Raw genomic sequence first — 19,461 nt, 5'->3', positions numbered from 1 at the left:
TGCTTATATAATAAAAACTTGATAATTATCTTACCACTATCATTGTATACGTAACTGTTACTACTGTCTGATATGTAAATCATCTGTAACTCCCATTATTTTCAGCTGTTCCTATGTCATATGATACCCCAGTCGGTTCCCAGGGAATAGACTCAAGGTGGGGACAAACGTGTATGACACCCAACCTGGCACACCTGAGGAAGACGGCAGCTTCCCTTCCAGGAGGCAGCTCAGTAGTTTACACCAAGGTGTGTACTTGGGTACCTCTTTATCTCACATTGTTTCCTGCTGCAAGGGTACATACAGTCTGTCAAAGCATTGTAAGACTGTTTCCACTTAAGTTGTGAGAAATTGATAAACACAATAAACTCTAGAATGTGCCTTAAGGTGTCAACCAAATCAATTTTTTTCATATCTTTATCATTCACAATACTCAATTACAGGTTTTCAGGGCTGGGTACGGTGGCTCACACTGTAATCCCAACACTTTGGGAGGCCGAACTGGGAGGATCACTTGAGCCTAGGAGTTCCAGACCAGGTTGGGCAAAAAAGGGAGACCTCAGCTCTCAAAAAAAATTAAAAAAAAAAAAAAAAAAAAAAAAAAATTAGTTGGGCATGGTGGCATGCCTGTGGTCCTAGCTGCCTGGGAGGCTGAGATGGGAGGGTCACTTGAGCCTGGAAGGTCGAGGGTACAGTAAGCTGTGATCATGTCACTGCACTCCAGCCTGCATGGCAGACCAAGACTGTCTCACATGTAAAGAAGTTTCTAGTGTATGTGATATGGTTAGGCTTTGTGTCCCCAGCCAAATCTCATCTTGAATTATAATCCTCATAACCCCTGAATATCAAGGGAGAGAGTACATGTGTTCTCCTAATAGTGAGATGAGTTCTCACGAGATCTGATGGTTTTATAAGCATTTGGTAGTTCCTCCTGCGTCCATTCTCCCTCCTGCCACATTATGAAGAAGGTGTCTGCTTCACTTTCTGCCATGATTATAAGTTTCCCATGGTCTCCCGAGCCATGTGGAACTGTGAATCAATTAAACCTCTTTTCTTTATAAATTACCCAGGCTCAGGCAGTTTTTTATAGCCGTGTGAGAACAGACTAATATAGTAAATTGGTACGAAGAGTGGGGCACTGCTATAAAAAATAGCCAAAAATGTAGAAGTGTCTTCGTAACTGGGTAAAAGGCAAAGGTGGGAACAGTTTGGAGGACTCAGAAGAAGACAGGAAGATGTGGGAAAGTTTGAACTTCCTAGAGACTTGTTAAATGGCTCTGACCAAAATGCTGCAAGCATTTTACCTTCTGGACAATGAAGTTCAGGATGAGGTGGTCTCAGATGAAGATGAGGACTTACTGGGAACTAGAAAAAAGGTGACTCTTACTATGCTTTAGCAAAGGAACTGGCAGCATTTTGCCCCTACCCTAGAGATCTGTGGAACTTTGAACTTGAGACAGATGATTTAGGGTATCTCACAGAAGAAACGTTTAAGCAACAAAGCTTTCAGGAGACGACTTGGGTGCTCTTAAAAGCATTCAATTCTATGCATTCACAAAGAGATGGTTTGGAATTGGAACTTATGTTTAAAAGGGAAGTGGAGTATACAAAGTTAAAAAATTTGCAGCCTAATGATGTGACAGAAAAGAAAAACCCATTTTCTGAAGAGAAATTCAAGACAACTACAGAAATCTGCATAAATAACAGGAGCCAAATGTTAATTGTCAAGACAATGGGGAAAATGTCTCCAAAACACGGCAGGGATCTTAACAGCGGCCCTTCCCATCACAGGCCTGGAGACCCATGAGGAAAAAAAGTGGTTTCCTGGGCTACGCCCACAGCCTTGCTGCTTTGTGCAGTCTTGGGACTTGGTGCTCTGCGTTCCAGTTGGGGTGAAAGTGGGCCGGTGGACAGTTCAGGCCGTTGCTTGAGAAGGTGCAAGCCACAAGCCTTGGCAGCTTACACATGATGTTGGGTATGTGGGTGCCAAGAATAATTTAAGTTTGAGAACCTCTGCCTAGATTTCAGAGGATGTATGGAAACACCTGGATAATCAGGCAGAAGTGTGCTGCAGGATGAAGTCCTCATGGAGAACCTATGCTAGGGCAGTGTGGAAGAGAAATGTGGGGTGGAAGCCCCCAGCATCCATACTGGGGCACAGCCTAGTGGCACTGTGAGAAAAAGGCTGCCACCAACCTCCTGGACCCCTGAATGGCAGGGCCACTGACAGCTAGCACCGTGCATCTGGAAAAGCCATAGACACTCAACACCAGCCCATGAAAGCTCCATGAGGGGGGCTGTACCCTGCAGAGCCACAGGGGTGGAGCTGCCCAGTGCCATGGGATCCCAAATCTTGCATCCGCATGACCTGGGCGTGAGACATGAAGATCATTTTGGAACTTTTAATATACATTTTTTTTTTGAGATGGAGTCTTGCACTGTTGCCTGGGCTGGAGTGTAATGGTGTGATCTCAGCTCACTGCAACCTCCACCTCCTGAGTTCACAGGATTCTCCTGCCTCAGCCTCCCAAGTAGCTAGGATTATAGGCACACACCACCACACCCAGCTAATTTTTGTATTCATAGTAGAGGTGGGGTTTCACTATGTTGGCCAGACTGGTCTTGAACTCCTGACCTTGTGATCTGCCCACCTCGGTCTCCCAAAGTGCTGGGATTACAGGTGTGAGCCACTGTGCCCGGCCTGGAACCTTAAGATTTAATTAATAATTAGCTGGGCATGGTGGCAGGCACCTGTAATCCCAGCTACTCTGGAGGCTAAGGGAGGAGAATCCCTTGAACTCAGTAGGCAGAAGTTGCAGTGAGCTGAGATCACACCATTGCACTCCAGCCTGGGCAACAAGAACAAAACTCCCTCTCAAAAAGACAAAAACAAAAAAAGGATTTAATGACTGTCCAGCCAGATTTCAGACTTGCATGGAACCTGTAGTCCCTGTTTTGGCTTTCTCCCATTTGGAACAGAACATTTACCCAATGCCTATACCCCCAAGGTATCTTGGAAGTAACTAACTTGCTTTTTTTTTTTTTTGAGACAGAGTTTCGCTCGTTACCCAGGCTGGAGTGCAATGGCGCGATCTCGGCTCACCGCAACCTCTGCCTCCTGGGTTCAGGCAATTCTCCTGCCTCAGCCTCCTGAGTAGCTGGGATTACAGGCATGCACCACCATGCCCAGCTAATTTTTTGTATTTTTAGTAGAGACGGGGTTTCACCATGTTGACCAGGATGGTCTCGATCTGTTGACCTCGTGATCCACCCGCCTTGGCCTCCCAAAGTGCTGGGATTACAGGCGTGACCCACCGCGCCCGGCCCCTAACTTGCTTTTGATTTTACAGGCTGCTATGCGGAAGGGACTTGCTTGGTCTCACATGAGACTTTGGACTTTAGGGTTAATGCTGGAATAAATTAAGACTTTAGGGGACTACTGGGAAGGCATGATTGACTTTGAAATGTGAAAGGGAAATGAGATTTAGGAGGGGTGAGGAGCACAATGATATGATTAGACTTTGTGTTCCCACCCAACTCTCATCTTGAATTATAAACCACATAATCCCCACATGTCAAGTGACAGAGCAGGTGGAAGTAACTGAATCATGGGGCAGTTTCCCCCATTCTGTTCCCATGATAGTCAATGACTTCTCACAAGATCTGATGTTTTTTTTTTTTTAATACGGAACGTTTCACAAATTTGCGTGTCATCCTTGCGCAGGGGCCATGCTAATCTTCTCTGTATCGTTCCAATATTAGTATATGTACTGCTGAAGCGAGCACAATCTGATCGTTTTATAAGTGTTTTCTAGTTCCGCCTGTGTTCATTCGCCCTCCTGCCACATTGTCAAGGTGTCTGCTTCACCTTCCACCATGATTTTAAGTTTCCTGAGGCCTCCCAAGTCATATGGAACTGTGAGTCAGTTAAACCTTTCATTTATAATTACAGCACCTCAGGCAGTTTACAACACTGTGAGAACAGACAAATACAATATTGCAACTTGCAACATGCAGTATATTGTTTTAATGTAATCAAACAGCATTGTTCTTACTTTGTCTTTATATACCTCTGCCGGGTTTTTTGGCTTTTTTTGGCGGGGGGGGGGGGGGGGGGGGGGGGGGGGGGGGGGCAGTGATAGGTTGATTCTGATCTAGCTAGAAAAGTTAGTGAGATCAGAGTTTATAAAACTGTTCGGATAAGAAACTGCTATCATATCTTGTATTTAACTCCAAATTGGATGACAGTCACCATAGGATGTTTAAGAAATTTACTTAGCAAAGAGAATTGAGCCAATCTGCAGATAGATATAGTCTACCCAAGGCAGATACACGTTTTCACTTATTCCCTTAAGAGTGATTTGATTTATTTGGATTTGGTATAGAATCATTTCTGGATTTAAGGAAAACTAAACAAGGTTTTACAGCTTGTTACGTTGCTAGGCAAGCAGCCATGAAGAAACCCTAATCTAAAAGATTCTCTTTACACTTAAAATTGAGGTAGGATAGATATATCTGAAGGCATGGTCTACATTTCTCATCTTCATTCTTCCTAATGAGGCCAAAAAATTACCCTGTCTCCATTATTAACCAGTAAACCGTGGCTTGGGGTGGTATAATCTGCAGGTCTAATGAGCACTCCTCACTCCCACTCTAACACCAATGAAGTACTCTCTTGACATGAAATGTGACTTGAATTTTTCTCTCAAACTGGCAATAACAAAAGCAACTTGCTACTAGTATTTCTTTTTCTCAAAGCCAAATTAAATTTTGCCAATTTACACAGAGAACAAACATACTTCCACATTAAGAGCTATTAAATGGTCTTAATCCAACCTTCATGTTCACACTCCAGTACTTTAGGTAAACAGTACTAGTCTCTTCTCCATTCTAGACAGCTCACAAGCTTCGAGAAGTTCAACTGGTTTCTTGCTACCTCTATCCATCCCCATCTCAACCTTCCCAAAAAAGCAACTCAAGCTTTTTATTTTGTTTTTGAAACAGCTTACTTTTTCCATCCTGAGTTTTCCCAAAGTATTTCAGGGTTCTGACAATTCTGCCAGTGACTAAGTCTTCTCCTGGGAATAGCTGCCTCATTATCACTATTAAAAACAGTCACTCCTAATACTGACTGATAAGGATCAGAAAACTCATTGTTAACTCAATGCAAATTCCACCCCACTCAATCTAAAGATAAATGCATTACGAATGGAATAACATGCTCACCAAAGGAGAGAACTCCAGTGGTGTTTGTGTCACAATGAAGCTACTAAGTTTTGTATATATTTCTAATTATTACTCATATGAAGAATTTGTTACCATTTCCTCCCTCAATAACCAGTTACTATGTAAATTACTAAGAGCCAAGCAAGCAAAAAAAAAAACAAAACAACAAACACACACACAAAACTCAGCAGTGAATGTGCTAACATTTTTAAAGTAACGCATCCTTCCAACTGATTTTCTGTTTGAGAAATAATTCTGTGCAGTACATGTGTTGTGTGGGTAACTTCTGCTCTTGGCAAGCTAGTCCTCCTGCTTGAAAAATAAGGTAAGTTTAAAATAAGTCTTCTCCTAAACCCTCAAATGGAACAACTGCTTAGGAGCTGAATTCTTGCAAAAACGATATCCAATTAATCATAAATTTATTTTTATCATTATTTTGCTCTATCTAGCTTGCTCAGTACTAGAGGAATATGACACAATCATAGCGCATCATTCTGGAAACCTGAAATACTGCTGTAGAGACACCTCCCTCATCCACGGACAGCCATGCTCCTGCAAAAAAAACAGCAGTGTCCAGAACATTTTTTTCTCATCAACCTTGGCCATTTTGTATTCACAAGAGTATGTAACTTTCTTCCATAAACACTTCTGAAAGTGTGTAAAGACTATAAACTACCAGAATTTGAAGCAAAATGTACACACACACACACACACACACACACAGAGAATACCAACTATATTAAAATACAGTTAAAATAGTTTCAAAAACAAATGATAATGTTTGTTTTTTTAACATATTAAATAACAAGTTCTAATAACAAGTCTATTAGTTATCAAAATTTCCAAATTGTGATCAACACAAATGGTATTTTCATGATGTCTGCAAAAACTACAATGAAGTAAGAATACAGCTGTGATTTCTGTAGATGACAAAATCACAGGTACTGGTAGAATGACAGCGGAAGGAAATGCTAAATTTCAGTCCAAGATTAGCAAAAATAAGTAACTTTTTTCTCAAATTCACAGACCTCTGAAGCTTTTAAACCATAATCATTCAGAAGCATTTAAAGAGATACTAAGATCACTTGGTTCAAACTCTTCATTTTAAAGATGAGAGAATTAAGGAGGAATTTGGAGATACTGCTTGCCTAAAGTATCTTGATTCCCAATCAAGAATCACTGTGTACTGTTTATAGTAAACCACTGTTTTCTTCTGAAAACCTGAATCTCCAATCTAGCAATACTTAGCAGTTACAATAGAGCACCAAGAACAATATGCTTCAAGCTAAGACCTATTATAACTTCTGTGTGCACCTCAGTTTCATCATCTGTAAAATAAAGGTAATTAACCCGACTATGGAAGAACCTTAACATGAAAACCAAATTTTAAAATTCATGTTAAGTACTACAGCAAGGCAAGGCTCCTAATGAATTCCATGAGAAATTGGACGTTATTCTTTTTCCTTAGTGTTCTTTAAGTATCATCAAATTCTGATTTCATAGATTAAATATCTTACACTATCCAGCAGATCTCCTGAAGGACAAACTGACTTTAGTTATAAGCCACTTCAAGTGGAAAATATGTTTAGAACAAAAAACTAGCTTTGGAGTCATATATGTGCCTGTAATAAGATATATGTCTGCAATTCTAGGCAAAATGCTTGTTTTCTCCGACCTTCTGTATTAGTCTGTTCTCATACTACTAACAAAGGCCTCACAATCATAGTAGAAGGTGAATGAGGAGCAAAGTCACATCTTACATGGCAGCAGGCAAGAAAGCTTGTGCAGGGGAATTCCCATTTATAAAACCATCAGAACTCCCGAGACTTAACTCTCGACCAAGAGGCCAACAGTATGGGAGAAACTGCCTCCATGAGCCAATTATCTTCACCTGGCCCTGCCCTTGACACATGGGGATTATTACAATTCAAGGTGAGCCAAACCATTTCATCCTCCATTTCTTTTTTTATTTTTATTTTTTTGAGATGGAGTTTCGCTCTTGTTACCCAGGCTGGAGTGCAATGGCGCGATCTCGGCTCACCGCAACCTCCGCCTCCTGGGTTCAGGCAATTCTCCTGCCTCAGCCTCCCGAGTAGCTGGGATTACAGGCAGACACCACCATGCCCAGCTAATTTTTTGTAATTTTTAGTAGAGACGGGGTTTCACAATGTTGACCAGGATGGTCTTGATCTCTTGACCTCGTGATCCACCCGCCTCGGCCTCCCAAAGTGCTGGGATTACAGGCTTGAGCCACCGCGCCTGGCCTATCATCCTCCATTTCTAAATCAGTAAAATGGGAATAAATGCCAACATGAGACTGCCATGAAGGTCATTAAATGTCAGTCCCCTTCTCTTAAAGGTATCCATTAGAAATATAATTTAGAGGTAACCTCCCAAAGCAACAAGGGAATTTTCTAATTTCTGCATTACTTTTCCCTCCATCACTTGATAAAGTTATTTTAAATCAGAATAAAGTAGGACACAAAAAACCTTTCCTCGTGTCAGTACATTCTCTCTCAGCAATTTAACCACTCAAACTACCAGCCACTTTTTCCACAGAATCTTGTTTAAAAAGAAATTTCACAGTAAATATGTGCAGTGAAAAAGGAAAGGAATTATAATCAAATTTCTAAACCAGACAAAATTAAATAAACATTTCGAGGACAAGAGTCACACAAAGTAACAACAGTATTTAATGATTAAGTATTTTATGATTAAGTATTTAATCATAAAAGCTGGCGGGGGGCGGGAATGCCAACAGCAGCAAGGCCACTCAACTTCTTCCCACACATTGTTTTGCCTGCCTCCATTAAAAGAATTCAAAGAGGTCGGTTCTAGGCAAGTTAAAGTTATAGTGACAAATATGCAAACACATTTTAGTTGACTAGAACAACATACAGAAAATAGAGTAGGTAGTCCAGAGAACACAAAAGGCGAGTAGTACAAAGCAGATCTGCTAAAAAGGGGTGAAAAAAAAACCATTATCTGTCATGCCCTCCTGTCACACCCTTTTATTTGTAGCCATAACTGCAAGCTGTTTTAAAGACAATGGCAATGTGATTAAGGGTACCTTCATGCTGTGCCAAAGCACATATACATAGCAATTTAAAACAATCAGTCTTACTTTCATGAGAGCAAAGGGTGCAGCCAAATGAAATGGGTGGATACCATATTAAACAATCTCAGAATTAGCTAATAGGATATAGGAAAAAATGATTCCAATGCAGATGCTAAGTTCCCTTCCTCCTTTACACAATAAAATTTTTTACTATTTGAAAAGCACTACTCGAGAAAGGTTTCCATTTACTAAGACTGAAACATGGCTTGTTTTTTTTTTGTTTGTTTTTGAGATAAGAGTCTCCCTTTGTCACACAGTGGCACTATCTCAGCTCACTACAACCTACACCTTCCAGGTTCAAGCACTCAGCCTCCTGAGTAGCTGGGATTACAGGCGTGTGCCACCATGTCTGGCTAACTTTTGTATTTTTATAGAAAAAGGGGTTTCACCATGGTCAGGCTGGTCTTGAACCCCCGACCTCAAGTGATCTGCCCACCTCGGCCTCCCACAGTGCTGTGATTACAGGCATGAGCCACCACGCCCAGCCGGCCTGTTTTTAAACAAAGGTTTAAAAGACCTATCGATTTCCTTGTATAATCTGTTAAAATATATGCACTGGATACTGGATTTGACATCATATAATTTTCAAAATGATGCTATGTAGAAATGACTTTAGTAGAAACCTTTAAAAATATATAAGCATTGCAACTCTAAAGAAAACCACCTGTTTCACAAACAATAAAAGTGCAAACTGAATGAAGCCAACAAGTAACAACATAAAGCCTAATGTGTGGTTTCTTATGGGTTTCTACTGCTTTTATTCCTTAGGAAACAAATTATTCTCCCATAGGGTTTTCCTGACTCCATTTTCCCTAATCATAATGAAGTCCAAAACATTAAGCAATTAAGCAACTTTCTGGAAATCTAGTGTTCACATAACTCAACTTCATGGTTTACTACAACCTGAGCATACACTCAAATTGTATTTTTTTTAAAGACTGGGAAAAGAGGAGGACTATGTATTATATACACGCACACATATTTAAGTAGGTCTTTAAGCTAGAAGGTCAAGTTCAGTTGACCTTGATCAAACACACAACTACTCCACTACTAGACCACACAGGTTTAAAATCTGATACTGTTGTTGTGGCCTGTCATTATTTTATCTGATGCATCAGTCTAATTTAACTAGTTAGTACTCTATTGACAGGCTTTAGGGCAAAAATCACAAAGGGAATGAAAAACCAGCCTCAACAATGATAAATTACGACTACAGTACTTGCAGTAACATGGAGAAATGTGGGAAATAAAATTCAGTTCTGGAAAAAAATCCTGCTATTGAACTGATTAGGTAAAAATTTTTATGAAGTAATTTTATTGCTGACTTTCCCCCTCCCCTGTATGACTCCTATTGCAGACTTTTAAATACTTTTTTTTTTTTTTTGAGATGCAGTCTTACTCTGTCTCTCAGACTGCAGTGCAGTGGCAGGATCTCGGCTCACTGCAACCTCTGCCTCCTTGGGTTCAAGCTATTCTTCAAGTGATCCGCCTGCCTAGGCACCCCCCCCCGCACCCCCCGAGTGCTGGAATTACAGGCATAAGCCACCATGCATCGCACCCAAACTAAGACTCATTTTTGAAATAGTTTTTTTTCAGTTGCAATTTTAATGCACGAATTCAAATTTATATTTGAGGTTAAAAGCTTGTGTGAGAGATATCTGCTCAAACTAAACTGAAAGGAGTTGACTGAAAGGTGAGTTCGGCAACTCCTGCCCTAATTTACTCTAAGAATAGGTAGACTATAATAATTTCCACCCAAAAAGTACAAAAACAAAGTAGGCAAAAACCACATTTTAAATACATCTTTTTTTTTTTTTTTTGAGATGGAGTTTTGCTCTTGTTACCCAGGCTGGAGTGCAATGGCGAGATCTTGGCTCACTGCAACCTCCACCTCCCAGGTTCAAGCAATTCTCCTGCCTCAGCGTCCCGAGTAGCTGGGACCACAGGCACGCACCACCACACCTAGCTAATTGTTATATTTTTAGTAGAGAAGGGGTTTCACCATGTTGGCCAAGATGGTCTCAATCTCCTGACCTCGTGATCTGCCCACCTCAGCCTCCCAAAGTGCTGGGATTACAGTTGTGATCTCAGCCAAATAAATCTTTTTTAAAAAGATTTTGAAAAACCAAACCTGTCTCATAAAGCTTCAAACCTAGAAAGATTACAATAAAAATGGGCTAGGTTGGGTTGTGCACAATGGCTCAAGCCTGTAATCAAACACTTTGGGAGGCTGAAATGAAAGGATCACTTGAGGCCAGGAGTTTGAGACCAGCGTGGACAACACAGCAAGACCTCGTCTCTACTAAAAATGTAAAAATTAGCAGGGCATAGTGGTATGCACTTGTGGTCCCAACTACTCCAGAGACTGAGGCAGCGGATCACCTGAGCCCAAGAGTTTGACCTTGCAGTGTGCTATGATCATGCCACTGCACTCCAGCCTGAGTGACAGAGCAAGACCTTGTCCCAAAAAATTGATGGTGGGTAGCTGGGTGTGGTGGCAGGCCCCTGTAATCCCAACTACTCAAGAGGCTGAGGCAGGAGAATCACTTGAACCTGGGAGGCAGAGGTTGCAGTGAGTAGAGATCAGGCCATTGTACTCCTGCTTGGGCAAAAAGAGTGAAACTCCATCTCAAATAAAACAAAAAAATAAAATTAAAATTAAAAAAAATAAACATTGGGTGGGGGACTGGGTGAGTGCTATGCCTCATGCCCATAATCCCAGCATTCTGAGGCTGAACAGGGAGGACTGCTTGAGGCCAGGAGTTTGATACCACCCTGGGCAACATAGTGAGATCCTATTTCCACAAAAAAATTTTTAAATTAAAAAAAAGTAAAAGAGATTTTCAAGGATGAGAATAACCATGATGGTGTTAATGAGTTAAGGGGCTGGTGTTTCAAGTGCTGAAAATAATCTGCTATTCCTAAAAGTACAGCACTCAATGCATGGTAGAGTTTTTACTATTTTTAATGATAGAAATGAGGTTACCATAGTAAAAGCTAAAATCGCAAGCGTAAACACAGACTTGGAGCTAGTTTCATTAGAAGATATATACTAACTCATATTAAACAGTTTCATCACTTTAACAGCATACACGTCACTGTAACTAAGCAATAAATCCAAACACTATTCTTTCCCTGTATCAGATGGCTTCTTTCTGATGTAAAATCAGTATTACAAGGAAAACAAAACAGAGGGCTTCCCATTAAGTCTGGTGAAACAACTCTTCTTTACATCAGTCCCAGAAGATCTAACTCACAGTAACCAAGAGGAACTGAAACTGACTCTCCATTCACTACCCTTACTTCTGGACTCTCTCATTTCTTCTTAGGCAGTAAGATGGTCCAGGTAAACAAGTCTTCCTGGCCTCCAAACTCACAACACTTGTCTGAACCTGCTAAGTTCACAACACCATTCTCCCTCTTTCACAAAAGTTATGATTTTTATTAAGGGGGAATGGGAAGCAAAATAAGGGAGAAGGAAATTAAGGGTTTGAGAAAGAAAAGCATGTTCCCATAAATTCCCAGGAATTTTACAACTATTTAAAAAAAAAAAAAAAAAAAAGATAAGAATGGGGAGGAGGGAGTTGTCCTAACTACCAAATTCTTCTTTGTGATACTTGGTAAAAATTGGTCTGCTTACTAAATTATGGTATCATGACTTTAGTTTAGATTTACTCATTTACGAATGTAAGACTTGCTGGGTATGGTGGCTCACGCCTGTAATCCCAGCACTTTGGGAAGCCAAGGCGGGCGGACTGAGGTCAGGAGTTCAAAACCAGCCTGGCCAACATGGTGAAACCCTGTCTCTATTAAAAATACAAAAATTAGCCGAGTGTGGTGGCAGGCACCTGTAATCCCAGCTACTTGGTGAGGCAGAACTGCTTGAACCCGGGAAGTGGAGGTTGCAATGAGCCATGATCATGCTACTGTACTCCAGACTGGGCAACAAAGTGAAACTCTGTCTCAAAAAAATAAAAGTAAGACTCTCTCCTCTCCTTTTTTTTTTTTTTAATTTTTACCACAGACAGGGTTTCACCATGTCAGCCAGGATGGTCTCGATCTCCTGACCTTGTGATCCTCCCGCCTCCACCTCCCAAAGTGCTGGGATTACAGGAGTGAACCACTGTGCCCAGCCTGACAATTCTTATGATGATGCTAACACACAGTGAAGCCCTCAAAATTTAAAGAATAGCCTATGCTAAAAAAAAATAATAATTTTTAAGCCTGTAAAGAGAAATTAATGAACATTAAAACACACTATTCTGTTTTCAGACTCTATTCCAGAAGAGAAAGTATCTTTGCCTAAATTAAAGATCTTTAGAGGGCAAACACTGGTGGCAAGTCTTGCTCACCTCAGATCTATCAACAGTATTCAATCCCAGGATCATTTGACAAGCCCTGACAACTGTCAACCTCTTTACTACTTTCATTATTCACCAAAAAAAAGGAAATACATCTAGCTCAAACCAAAGGTAAGTCCCTTATTCTTTGCTGCATTTACCCCAAAACTACCTACATTAGATTCTAAAAGATTTTCAAAAAAAAAAAAAGAAAACAACTTCTTGGTCTTTAACCAATTCTTCTCTAAACTCAGGAATCATCATAAAATCTTTTTCGGTACCTAATAAGTAACCACTTAGCAATACTTTCTAATTATAAAGCCTACTCTAGCCATAGACTCCATGAGTACAGTAACTACTGAAGGGAACTGAAAAGGCTTGAAAAGACTCCTGTACCTCCATACTTCCCCACCCCCAAACAAGAGGCTCACACGTGTAATCCAAGCACTTTTGGAGGCCAAGACAGGAAGACAGCTTGAGGTCAGGAGTTCTAGATCAACCTGAGTAACATAGTGAGACCCTGCCTCAATTTTAAAAAAGAGACTACAGAGTCACTTGATGAGAGCAAGGCTATGTAAAACTTTCTATTCTATTAACTGCCTAACATCATACAAACTTTGTACACAACCTGGCAAGGCAAACTAAAAGATGACAATTACCCCAGGTTCAAATCTACCTATGTACCTATCACTATATAGCTGACAGAGAAATATTTTCCAAAAAATCACTTCCATGTAATGTTCGCTATTCAAATCTAAAGTTTAGTTGGAATACTCTTATCAGTAAACTGTTTTGAAGTCTCATAAAAGAAACTAACACTTAAAGAGCCAGGAACTGCTGCTTTATTTTTTTTCTCAATCGACATTACAATTCTAAAATTTACAAAAGAATAACCTTTGTGTATTCAGAATTAAAAGAATATTTAGTATGCTCAATAGGATATAAAGCTTAATAAAAACAGATCATTCATTCTAGACAGAATAATTCCTTCTGGAGTAAATACCTAAAATACTGTGTGGAAAAATGACCAACATTTCAATACACAGACTTTTGAACTGTTTTAAATTTACCATGTGCTTGTATTATATATTCTAAAACTAAGTACACCTCTAGATTTAATCACCAATTTACAGAGAAAGAACATGCTGAACTAAGCCACAGATGTAATCTTCAAAATCCAGACTCTGAAAAACACTAGAACAAATGTGGTTTCTTTAACAACAACAAAAATCATCAGAGAGAGGTAGTAAAATGGAACCTACAGACTAAAGGAGACTTAACGGTCATTACCAACCAACTGCAAGGTAGAAACCTTATATGGATCCTGATTCAAACCATTACCAAAATAACTATGACATCTGAGACTAATGGAAATTTGAATACCAAATACCTCAAGATATTAAAGAATGAAAGGGTGATAATGGTATTGTGGAGATATACATATGCAGATATACTCTATCTTTAAAAGACAAGGACTCTTTAACATGAGTTATATGTATGAGTTATATATGTATACCTAATTCATGTTGAAGAATCCTTATCCATAGACACAGACACACATACACACACACAGATATTCATTTTAAAGAATCCTTATCTCTCAAAGATACTGACTAGACTGCCAAGAAGTAATATCCAATCTGGAATTTGCCTGAGAATAATTCATGAGAGGGAAGTAAGAGGGGAATAGATGAAACAAACTTGGGCATGATTTGATAATTTCCCCTCCTACATGAGTAGAATGATTGGTAACTGTTGGAAGTTGGGTTCACGGGGATTTCTTATATGCATTCCATCTACTTTTGCTTGAAAATTTCCGTATCAAGTTAGGAAGTCAAACATTTACAAAATACTTTGTATGTAAGTGAAGAAAATGGATCATTTAAAAGTGATAAACACAAACTTAAATATATCTGAGTTTTAGGTAACAAAAAAAAATCTGAGGACACCAAGACTCAAATCAATCTAAGGCATCACATCAATCTGTTAGTTTTGTTAGGTGGGATAATGGCACTGTGGTTATAGGGGGAAATTATCTTTTTAAAAGATACATACCAAAGTAATTTGGGTCAATATAACATATCTAGAATTTTCTTTTTTAAAAGATAAGGACAATAACAAGTAGGGCAAATGTAGGGGTGGGTTAAAACTAACTGGTACAAACATAAGGGCTCACTGACTCTACTTCTGTGTAAGTTTCCATTTTAAAAAGTAAATAGTAATAACAATAGCAATAAAATAGATTTCAATTACTTCCTCCACTCACCCAGGAGGGTAAAAAAGAGAAATAATCCTAGTTCAAATAAGGGTCAAGTACGGGAGAAGGGGGAGAAACCATTACACCAGCGGTGTCCAATCTTTTGGCTTCCCAGGGACACACTGGAAGAAAAACTGTCTTGGGTCACACACGAAATACACTAACGACAGCTAATGAGCTTAAAAAAAAAAAACAGTTGCAAAGAAAAATCTCAGTTTTAAGAAAATTTACAAATCTGTATTGGGCCACATTCAAAGCCACCACAAGCTTCAGGTTGGACAAGCTTGAACTACACATTTAACTCACCTGAGTTTCACAAATAATCAGCAGAGGACGTGGTAAGGGAAGTTTCCACAGTGTTCCACCATTTACTGGAAGCAAAAAAAGTTTGTTTTGGGAAAACAATGATTTCCTCCTGCCAGTCCTGCCCTAGACATCCATTTATAAAGGAACTTTCAACATTTCTCAAATCTAAGAAGCAGACAGTCAGTGTATGTTTCACATGCAACAAAAAAGCTTCCCTAACATCCTAAGACATAATGATTCTGATTATACATATACAGTTTCTGGGCATGAAAACAGTACTTTTTCCGGTCCTGGTTTTTTGGCTGTGCTCCAAGATTTCTTTTTTTATCATGTAATCTTTAGTGAGATCCTTTCCTGGGAAGAAGTAGGCTTTTCAAAGACTTTTATGAAAACATTCGCACACAGACAGAGATACACATTTTAGCAGTTGATGTAATGATACCAAGTGTTCTTTAAGGTTCTAAAAAGAAAAACACCGAGGAGAGAGAGATCCAAGATGGCCGTCTAGCAGCAGCTCAGGGTTGCAGCTCCCAGTGAAGGTGCAGGGAGAGAGTGGACGCCAGACTTCCAAATTTTTGTTGCTTATGGACCAGTAGATTCCCAGCGGAGGAGCCCAACGGGTTGCCAGCGTGACTCTTTTGGCCGGCACAGCGGTTCTCAGTGCGGAGTATGCGGGACTGGGTGCCCTTTTAGTTAGAGTTTGGAGCTCAGAGAAGGCAGAGTCACCCATTCAGCTGATTGGGAGGGGGACTGAAGCCGGCAGCCAGACGGGGAGATTCCCAGGCAGAAAAGCGCCATGAATCTCAGCGCCACTGTTTCAGCTAGCGCGGTCGCCGCACGGGAAATTGAATAGATTCCAGCGCCTTTTCAGCTGGCGACTGGGGCACCTGGGAGAGAATCGACCATTCAATTAGGAAAAGAAAAAAAGGGGGCTCTGAGGCGGGGAGACAGGAGATAGGGCTCGGCTGGCCCCACCCCCACAAAAAACACAGCAATTGGAAACACTGACGGTTGAGAGTTTCACAGCAAGCACAGCTAAACCCGGGAAGGTCCAGCTCTGTGGGGGAGGGGCGTCCACAGAAGGAAAACAAAGAAACAGAAATAACATGATCACCAACAAACTGGAAGTCCACTCAGAGACCCAATCTGAAAGTCAGCAATTACAAAGAAGCCAGAAGCAATTACAAATACATCCACAAAGATAGGAAGAAACCAGCACAAAAAGGCTGAAAACATTCAAACTCAGAATGCCTCTCCTCCTTCAGGGGATCGCAGCTCCTCATCAGCAAGGGAACAAGGCCTGATGGAGAGCAAGTGTGATGAATTCTCAGAATCAGGCTTCAGAAGGTGGATAATAAGAAACTTCTGTGAGCTAAAAGAACATGTTCTAGGCCAGGCGCAGTGGCTCAAGCCTGTAATCCCAGCACTTTGGGAGGCCAAGGCGGTTGGATCAGGAGGTCAACAGATCAAGACCATCCTGGTCAACATGGTGAAACCCCGTCTCTACTAAAAATACAAAAAATTAGCTGGGCATGGTGGCGCGTGCCTGTAATCCCAGCTACTCAGGAGGCTGAGGCAGGAGAATTGCCTGAACCCAGGAGACGGAGGTTGCGGTGAGCCGAGATCACACCATTGCACTCCAGCCTGGGTAACAAGAGCAAAACTCTGTCTCAAAAAAAAAAAAAAAAAAAAATGTTCTGACCCAATGCAAAGAAACTAAGAACCTTGAAAAAAGGTTTGACATAATGCTAACAAGAATAGACAATTTAGAGAGGAATATAAGTGAATTAATGAAGCTGAAAAACACAACAGGAGAACTTTGCGAAGTATGCACAAGTTTTAACAGTCAAATTGATCAAGCAGAAGAAAGGATATCAGACATCAAAGACCAACTCAATGAAATAAAATGAGAAGACAAGATTAGAGAAAAAAGGATAAAAAGGAATGAGCAAAGTTTCTAAGAAATATGGGACTATGGGGTTCCAGATGAGATCCAAGATGGCCAACCACTAACAGCTCAGGATTGTAGCTCCCAGTGAAAGCTCAGAGAACGAGACGATGCCACATCATTAGACGAATTTTCGTCACTCACCGATTAGCCGATTCCCAGTGGAGGAGCCCCACGGGTCGCCAGCGCGACTCTTGTGGCCGCCGCAGCGGTTTTGCCAGCATCTCGGCGCAGCAGCTCTTCATGCAGAGCCAACGGGACTGCTTCCCCTACTGACCGGAGTTTGGAGCTCCAGGAAGTCAGAGCCGCTTGTTGCGGACTCAAGAGGGAAGCCAGACCAGAGATTCCCGGGCAGAAGAGCACCATCAGTCTTATCACTGCTATTTAGGCTGCCACAGTGGGTTGCTCGGATCCCAGCACTGGGAATCAATAAGTCGGATGTCGACTCAGAAAACTAATTAGAAAGGCGGTTCATCTACAATGAAGGGAAAAAAACAGCCTAAGAAGGCCGAGTATACTCAAAATCAGAACCCATCAGCAACGGAACAAGCCCTGATGGAAAAGGACTCATCAGCAACCGAACAAGCCCTGATGGAAGAGGACTCATCAGTAACGGAACAAGCCCTGATGGAAAAGGACTGTGTTCCATTATCTGAAGTAGGCTTTAAAAGGTGGATGATAAGAAACTTCTGGGAGTTAAAGGAACTTGTTCTAACCCAATGTAAAGAAACTAAGAACTTGGAAAAAAGGTTAGATGAAATGTTGAAAAGAATAGACAATATAGAGAGGAATACAAATGAACTTATGGAGTTGAAAAATACAACACGAGAACTTAGTGAAATATGTACAAGCTTAAACAGCCGAATGGATCAAGCAGAAGAAAGGGTATCAGAGGTCGAAGACCAACTTAATGAAACAAAACGACAAGACAAGAATAGAGAAAAAAGGATAAAAAGGAATGAGCAAAGTCTCCAAGCAATATGGGACTATGTGAAAAGACCTAATATACGCTTGATTGGTGTACCTGAATGTGACGGAGAGAATGAAGTCAAGCTGGAAAATACTCTCCAGGACATTATCCAGGAAAATGTTCCCAATTTAGCAAAGCAGGACACTATTCAACCCCAGGCAATACAGAGAACATCACAAAGATATTCCTCAAGAAAACCAACCCCAAGGCACATAATCATTAGATTCACCAAGATCGAAACGAAGGAGAAAATATTAAGGGCAGCCAGAGAGAAAGATCAAGTCACCCATAAAGGTAAGCCTATTAGGCTTACAGCAGATCTCTCAACGGAAACCCTACAAGCTAGAAGAGAGTGGGGGCCAATATTCAATATACTTAATCAACAGAACTTTCAGCCCAGAATTTCATATCCTGCCAATTTAAGCTTTACATTTGAAGGAAAAATAAAATCTTTTAGGAACAAGCAAGTACTCAGAGATTTTATTACCACCAGGCCTGCTTTACAAGAACTTCTAAAAGAAGCATTATACACAGAAAGGAACAACCAGTATGACCCTTTCTAAAAATACACCAAAAAGTAAAGAGCATTAACATAAAGAAGAATTTTTATCAACGAAAGGACAAAATAGCCAGTTAATAACAAATGGCAGCAACCCTAAATTTAAATCGACCAAATCTCCCAATCAAAAGATACAGCCAAAATCTAACGGTATATCCAAAGATATACATAGACTCAAAATAAAGGGTTGGAAAAAAAAAAAACAAAAACGTACCAACCAAATGGAGAGCAAAAATAAATAAATAAGAAGCAGGAGTTGCAATTTTCACATTTGACAAAATAGATTTCAAAGCTACAAGGATACAAGGGTAAAAGGATTAATGTAATAATAAGAGATCTTAACACCCAGATACATAAGACCCATAATGAGATTTAGATTCAACGAGACAACAAATTGATAACGATACCTGGGACTGGAACTAAGATCCAGAACAAATAAACTCAATAGAGCTCTCCATTTTAAACACACAAAATATACATTATCCACAAAATCTAACGATATATCTGAAGATATACAAAGACTCAAAACAAGGGGATGGAAAAAAACTCACCAACCAAATGGAGAGCAAAAATAAATAAATAAAAAGCAGGAGTTGCAATTCTCATACTTAATAGATTTCAAAGCTACAAGGATGCAAGGGTAAAAGTATTAATGTAACAATAAGAGATCTTAACACCCAGATACATAAGACACATAATGAGATTTAGATTCAACGAGACAACAAATTGATAACAAT

General features: G+C 40.2%; 1 protein-coding gene and 1 non-coding gene across 10 annotated transcripts in view; both read right to left on the bottom strand.

Annotated features, from left to right (window-relative positions):
- FBXO34 (F-box protein 34) overlaps nt 1-19,461 on the bottom strand; it is a 104,713-nt gene that overhangs the window by 56,268 nt on the left and 28,984 nt on the right. The window contains exon 1 of one of the 9 annotated variants that reach the window (XM_078334997.1): nt 15,248-16,218. The exons of the other annotated variants lie outside the window; for them this stretch is intronic. The gene's annotated coding sequence lies outside the window, so the exon portion shown is untranslated. Of the gene's footprint in view, nt 1-15,247; nt 16,219-19,461 lie in introns of those variants that run through there. 9 annotated transcript variants of the gene reach the window in all.
- Nucleotides 3,680-3,786, bottom strand: LOC118145244 (U6 spliceosomal RNA). The gene has a single exon (XR_004730372.1). It is a non-coding gene; the product is annotated as a U6 spliceosomal RNA (small nuclear RNA).

This window comes from Callithrix jacchus, chromosome 8 (genome assembly GCF_049354715.1).
Source record: "Callithrix jacchus isolate 240 chromosome 8, calJac240_pri, whole genome shotgun sequence".
NCBI lineage: Eukaryota > Metazoa > Chordata > Mammalia > Primates > Cebidae > Callithrix > Callithrix jacchus.
This window is presented reverse-complemented; position numbering and strand designations above follow the sequence as displayed.